Source organism: Anabrus simplex, chromosome 6, assembly GCF_040414725.1.
Source record: "Anabrus simplex isolate iqAnaSimp1 chromosome 6, ASM4041472v1, whole genome shotgun sequence".
Lineage (NCBI taxonomy): Eukaryota > Metazoa > Arthropoda > Insecta > Orthoptera > Tettigoniidae > Anabrus > Anabrus simplex.
Window position 1 is genome coordinate 142,916,042 of NC_090270.1, and position 7,877 is coordinate 142,923,918.

Genomic DNA, 7,877 nt, shown 5'->3' on the forward strand with positions numbered 1-7,877 from the left:
CTTCCCTTGGTTTCGCTCAGGCAGTTACTTTTGTATTAGGGTCTCCGGTGAAATGTTATTAATATTTCTGGAACAGCTTACCCTGATGGAATAGGATACATTATCATGTTACGATATGGTAACTCCCATCTCTAGTCCGTACTCCATGAAGGATGGACAGAATCTTGCGGTGTTCTTCAAAACCTCGTGGCCTCGTTGAGCTGCAGGACAACTTTAGGACTTAGGTGCTGTGGGGTATAGCACGACAACCTGAGGCAAGATCCTGGAAGCCAAGCGATATAAGCGCTTGTTCCGCCAGCTGGTGTGACAGTGTAACGGTTCAAATCCCGTTACAAGGTGATATCTGTATTTTTATTATTATTATTATTATTTTATCTGTGAAATTACTATTATTATATTAGCATTCTTATTCAATTCGATTCTGCAATGCTTGTCGCTTGCGTGATTGTAGTTAAATGTTTGCATATATACGTGTGTGGAAATTAACACTAAAGACATCTACAGTAAAGAATTGCTGGATATCAGATGTTGGATGTGACATTGCTACATTGTGCAATACTGCTGGCATTACTGTCAAGTCATTGCTACGTCATGGCTACGTCATCGTGAGCATTTAGCGGTGCGCTCACGGTCTTAGGCTGCGTGCACACCGAGCGCGCTTTGCATAGTGTGTCGCGTGTTGCTCAACGCTAAGCGTCACGCTAAGCATAACCAGTGCTTTGTTCGTAATCCAGGTGTTCACACAGCCCGCGCTCTGCTGCGCTGAACGCCTACCTTACAGCTAAGCGAAGCGCCAGACAACGCGCAGTGTTGGTTAATTGCTTAGCGTTACCTAGCTGGTTCCGAAGCTATGGAAGAAGAAATTATTCATGCAGTATTTCAAAGAGAAGAAATATGGAACCCAAGACACAAAAACTATTAAAATGTAACTGCTTTGCAAAATAAATTGACTTAAGTATCTACAACATTTTTATCGCATTCCTACAGTGAACATATACAGTAATATTACTTCTACTGTCACACTTTACTGGGCTTAACATTGTGACAGGAGGAAACTGCGTGTGGATTTTAGTGTCGGAAGTGTCAGAAGAGAAGTTCTGCTTGCCAGGTGCAAGTCTTTTGAATTGACACCCGTAGGTGACCTGCGTCGTGATGAGGATGAAATGATTATGAATACACATATACACTTAGGCCCCCGTGCCAATGGAATTTACTAATTATGATTATAATTCCCGACTCTGCTGGGAATCGAACCAGGAACTCCTGTGACCAAAGGCCAGTACGGGTCACCATTAAGCCATGTAGCCGGGCACTTTGTGACAAAGTGCATAGGATCTCCCAGACTCTGTCACATCGGTTTATAATTTTGCCAGTGGAGGGTGGTAACATGAAGAATATCACTCTGCAGGCTAGTAGTGGGCTTGGAAGTAAATATTTCTGTTTATGAATTATGTTTGTTACACATTTTCTCCACTTTTGTTACGATGATAAATTGTGTGTGCTAATTGTAACAATAATACAAAATACTATTTATAATTATTATATAAAGAGCGCTATTTAGCCGGAAATTTAATGTCCACGTGTTTGCTGCGTGGTGCTCCTAGACAATTGGGAAAATTGAATTTCCCCAATACTTCTCTGCTACTTGTCGCCACATTTCAGCTGCAGGCTTCGTAAGGTCAATTTTTTTTTTTTTTTTTTTTTTTTTGTGGTCATTCTTAAGTAATCATAAAATTTATGGCGATAAAGACTTGCATCTCTGTACAAACGATGAAATAATTCTATGAAAGTAATTCGTTCTTCATTAAATTCATGAACCCAATTTCGATTCTGCTTTCTAATTTTCAATTTTAGGTAACTGTTATCCATCAGTAAACTGTTACTGGCGTACTTGGATAACGGCATTAGTTTGTGACCACCCTAAAGAGCCTCGCGCCAAACTAAGCTGAGAGCACGGCGTAAAGTTTTCGGTGTGAACAGCAAGCACGCCTTGCGCTATGCATAGCATTTCACGCTACACGCGACACACTATGCGAAGCGCGCTCGGTGTGCACGCGGCCTTAGAGTTAGGCCGCGTGCACACCGAGCGCGCTTCGCATAGTGTGTCGCGTGTAGCGTGAAATGCTATGCATAGCGCAAGGCGTGCTTGCTGTTCACACCGAAAACTCTACGCCGTGCTCTCAGCTTAGTTTGGCGCGAGGCGTTTTAGGGTCGTCACAAACTAATGCCGTTATCCAAGTACACTACAAACAGTTTACTGATGGATAACAGTTACCTAAAATTAAAAATTAGAAAGAAGAATCGAAAGTGGATTCATGAATTTAATGAAGAACGAATTACTTTCGGAGAATTCCATCGTTTGTACAGAGATGCAAGACTTTATCGCGATAAATTTTATGATTACTTGAGCATGACAAAAAATACCTTTGACCTTCCAAACCCTACAACTGTAATGTGGCGACAAGTAGCAGAGAAGTATTGGGAGAAATTCAATTTTCCCAATTGTCCAGGAGCACCGTGCAGCAAACAGGTGGAAATTAAATTTCCGGTTAAATCACGCCCTTTATATAATAATTATAAATAGTATTTTACAATGCTGTTACAATTAGCATTCACAATTTATCATCGTAACAAAAGTGAAGTAAATGTGTGACAAATATTATATTTACTTCCAAGCCCACTCCTAGCCTGCAGAGTGATAGTCTTCATGTTACCACCCTCCATTTGCAAAATTTTAGATTCTATGCACTTTGTCACAAAGTGTCCGGCTACATGGCTAAATGGTTACCGTACTGGCCTTTGGTCACAGGAGTCACGGGTTCGATTCCAGGCAGAGTCGGGAATTGTAATCATAATTAGTAAATTCCGTTGGCACGGGGGCTGGGTGTATGCGTGTATTCATAGTTATTTCATCCTCATCATGACGCAGGTCACCTACGGGCGTAAATTTAAAAGACCTGCACCTGACAAGCCGAACTTCTCCTTGTACACTTCCGACACTAAAATCCATACACAGTTCCATCCTTTCACAATGTTAAGCGCAGTAAAGTGTGACAGTAGAAGTAATATTACTGTATATGTTTACTGTAGGAATGCGATAAACTGTTGTAGATACGTAAGTCCACTTATTTTGCAAAACGGTTACATTTTAAAAGTTGTTGTGTCTTGGGTTCCATATTTCTTCTCTTTGAAACACTGCATGAATAATTTCTTCTTCCATAGCTTCAGAACAAGCTAGGTAACGCTAAGCAATTAACCAACATTGCGCGTTGTCTGGCGCTTCGCTTAGCTGTAAGGTAGGCGTTCAGCGAAGCAGAGCGCGGGCTGTGTGAACACCTGGCTTAGGAACAAAGCACTGGTTATGCTTAGCGTGACGTTTAGCGTTGAGCAACACGCGACACACTATGCGAAGCGCGCTCGGTGTGCACGCGGCCTTAGCTAGGGAGCCCCGGGGGATTTCACCATTGTAGGCAATATCTGTCGCGAGGTGGGAGTCGATAATAGTTATTTCTGGAGATTACGAAGGTGCGTCAACCTAACGTCTATAAAAGGTGGCTGCATATTGTAGCGTCAGTCATTATTCAATTGGAAGGAGAGGCGACAGCTGGTCGGAGTGTGAACGAAATGCAGAGGCCTCAGTCGGTCATTAAGTCAACGGGAGTCTACGGGAAGGAGAGGACTCGGTGATTCATTACTCATTAGTCATTGAGAGAATGAGGTTAGAGTTGGTCGGTCTCTTAGTTGAAGATACGGACGGGAAGGCTTACCACGAAGTCAAAGAAGGATAGACTTACCAAGTAGTCATCAGGATGCAGAAGAAGCAGTCACATGGATACATCACCAAATTAGGCTTGACACATCTACAGTAAACACCAGATCTAAGGAATACGTCGTAATTACACTCAAAGTGTTGAAGGTACACTCAAGTGAAGCAGTGAGGGGGATATATTTCGTATAAATTGTTAAATGTCCGGTCAAGAATAATTCAGATTCATGCCTAGTTTCTTTCAGTTGCAATGTCAAAATTTCATGTTCACATCTGTTTTATCGCAGCAAGGCTTAATATTTTTATATACAATTTAAAGAATATATTTTGTTCTATCAAATGAATTCATAGTATTATTTCAATGACAGAATTAGATAACCCCAAATTAAATGGGCAAACCGAACGCCAATCTCCTTTTCCCAGAACTTATATGGTATGTTGTCAAAAGTCAGCTTATTACCCCACACCCTATAGTCAAGATTCTCATTCTATTATTGCTGCACTGAGTTGTAGCTGGCGCCTTTCAAATAACGTATGTGTAAGTAAGCAGGTAAGAAGTAAGTCTGAGTACAAGGTCCGACGATTGTGTATTTTATTTAATGAATATTAATGTTCATATTTTTCAATTTAAATTCAGATTAGTATGTTTGTAAAGCTAGGCTGTTCGTTAGGAACACTTCATTGTGGCTCCGCAACGTGGTGCACGAATAAATTCAGAATTTGTTCTGAATTACAGCATATCATAGGTTCATTTTAGGAAGAGTATGCACTTTTAAGCTAACGGAATTATAATCGGTAAATGTCAGGAGTGTAATTTTGTGATATATATTTATATTTTGGTGGCATGTCAAGGGATTTGAAGAGGGAAATTAATTTGAGATCGCATACTATCACTAGTAAACCAAAGATGGACAAGGAAGACAATGACAAGTTATGTGACGAGGAGGTCACTGCTTCTGCGGACATCCAAGGTGAAATTCAGAGTAGGGAACAGGTGACTACGATGGAAGTTTCTGAGGTAATTCAGGAAAGGGCAGAAATTGAGAAGCACACTGAAACTAAAAAAGGAAGTCGCGGGGGGGGGGGGATGAACGAAGATTCCATGAATTTGATGATGGCCATATTTACCGAGATCATTAGTGAAAATAATAAGAAAGGGATGAAATAATTATTTAGTAATAGTAGTGAAAATTATAAGAAACAGATGGAACAAGGCTTACCACGAAGTCAAAGAAGGATAGATTTACCAAGTAGTCATCAGGATGCAGAAGAAGCAGTCACATGGATACATCACCAAATTAGGCTTGACACATCTACAGTAAACACCAGACCTAAGGAATACGTCGTAATTACACTCAAAGTGTTGAAGGTACAGTCAAGTGAAACAGTGAGGGGGATATATTTCGTATAAATTGTTAAATGTCTGGTCAAGAAGAATTCAGATTCATGCCTAGTTTCTTTCAGTTGCAATGTCAAAATTTCATGTTCACATCTGTTTTATCGCAGCAAGGCTTAATATTTTTATATACAATTTAAGGAATATATTTTGTTCTATCAAATGAATTCATAGTATTATTTCAATGACAGAATTAGCTATCCTTAAATGAAAATAGTAATAAACAAATTAACTCTCTAAGTAGTAAAATAGAACAAATAATTAGTATTAACGAAAATAGTAAGCAAGAGATAAGTAATAAAATGGAAGAATTGATTGGTAGTATGAATGAATGAATTTATTGAACTGAACATAACAGGCTTTCGCCCAGTTACAATGTTCCAATAAAATAAACACTCACAGACTATAGCTTGACACTAACTACTTACTACTTAACTACTTCTAAATCTACTTTGTAGCATCTTGCACATGGGCGGATCGCCAGCTCCACATGCAACACACCACCTAAACTAACTACTTTACTACATAAATATACTACTTAACTACTTCTAAATCTACTTTGTAGCATCCTGCACATGGGCGGATCGCCAGCTCCACATGCAACACACCACCTAACTAAACTCACTACTTTACTACATGGATATATACTAAATCTATCCTAAATCTGTCTGGCCGCGACATCACCCCTGGTGAGGAACTGCTACCACCCTTCCCTGGGATGTCACGACCAGACATGTCTTATGAGGCTCGGAAACCGATACCTCATAGACCCTTTAAGCTGTCAATGTTATTTCCTCACCACTCCTTCCTGTAACAACCCACATGTGTGCGGATTGCCTAGCTCTACATGTAGGCTGTCACACCTATATTTCACTGCCGAGACGGATTCCATAACTCGGCTCATCTTTCACTGTCTCATTGACAACTTAATTCCTCTAACCTAACACTATTCACTACTTAGCTCTACTTTACATGTGCAGACGTACCGAATCAACACTTTAGCTTGAGATAGGTCAGGCCTATCCCCGCCTCTTCCAACTCTACTGTACGTCAGCAGCCAAAACAAAACAAACGAACAAAACCAAACTAAAATAAAACCAAAATAAAATAAAATAAAATAAAATAAAATAAAATAAAATAAAATAAAACGGGCAGACAAACAACCAACAATCTCATTAGAAGGTAGCCAAAACAAACTAACTAACAAAACCAAAGTAAAATACAACAGGCAGACAAACAACAAACAACCTCATTAGAAGTAACACGGTACGGCTTACATATCAATGAACTGAATCTACTAATTAGAAATATACAATACCTAAGAAACAAGGGAATAAAACTGAACAGATATAAAAAACGAAAATAATACTAAACTTATAATTATTGTCGCCCTTAGTTATTAGTGAGTTAAACTCTATAATGTTCCATATCTGTGAATCAAAGTTGTTTTATGTACATACATGATTACAAAACTTCGTTATTATTAACCCATACAGAGATGATACTTCAGAGATAACTACTTTCCGTATGTTTTCTTCTACTGACTATAATGATTTTAAACTTCTTATTCAGTGTACGGGTAACTGGTCGATTTGGAGTCTCCCTCTTCCAACTTCGGTCGTCCGAAGTAGGAGAGCCGAGACTTGGTTCATCCTGAAATACTAGCATGCATTCCTGTATGTGTAGCTTAAGTGTCCCATAATATCCTTTCAACCATGTGTACTCGTGCTAATTTCGCTGTTTCATTTTTTTTTCAGCAGCATGTGCCCCTTCCCTCATGCACTAATTTCATTTTTTTCTCTCACAAGCTTTTTATAATTGTGAATAGTTTTGATAGTTTCTCTGGCCTTCTCCATTCCCTGTTTATTAATTTGACAAGAGTATAGTACTCAGATTCTCTTTCTATTTTATTTATCTCTTCCGCTTCCAAGTATTTAACCCGTAATGCTCTTGTACTTTCACACTGTCTCAAGAAATGTGCATTTCCTAACTCCTTTTCACACAATAAACATGTATTTGCAACTTCTGTAAATGCCTTATTTTTATAAACTCCCATCAACCACCATATCATTCCCCTGTATTCTCTTTTGGTTAATTTATCATGTATTATTTTCATACCTGGGTATATATTCATGAATTCCTCCAGAGTTCTCCTATTATTACCCTCAGCTCTTAGCCTTTGTATTTCTATATCTGCTACCCTCTTTGCCACTCTCCCACAGACTTTTCTTTCTTCTAAATCGTTGTCCCAATAGTTCCCCATCCCAATTCCTTCTAGTATTTTCTTTAAGTTGCCCGCCCAGTACCCATCCTGATACCTCATTTGGTGTCGGTAAGCTATATCTAGAATTTCTCCCCCTCCTCCCCTTTTTAACCTAAACCAATATTTTATTAATCTCTTAATTATATCCACTTTTATATTAATGTCAGTACACATTAATCTTGCTCCACTATTCGCTGTACATATTGGTAAGCCTGTAATTATTTTAATAAATCTACTAGTGACTGAATCGAGCATTACTATTTCCTTTTCTGTGCCCCATACTTCTGAACCGTATATCATTTTAGATTTAATCACAGCGTTGTATACATTTCTTTGTACCCTAAAATCAATATTAGGCATCCTGTTATCTAATATTCTTATACTAGCTAGGGCTGCTGTACCAATCAGTTTTGCTCTCTTGACGTGTTCAGACCAATTTCCATTTCCTGATA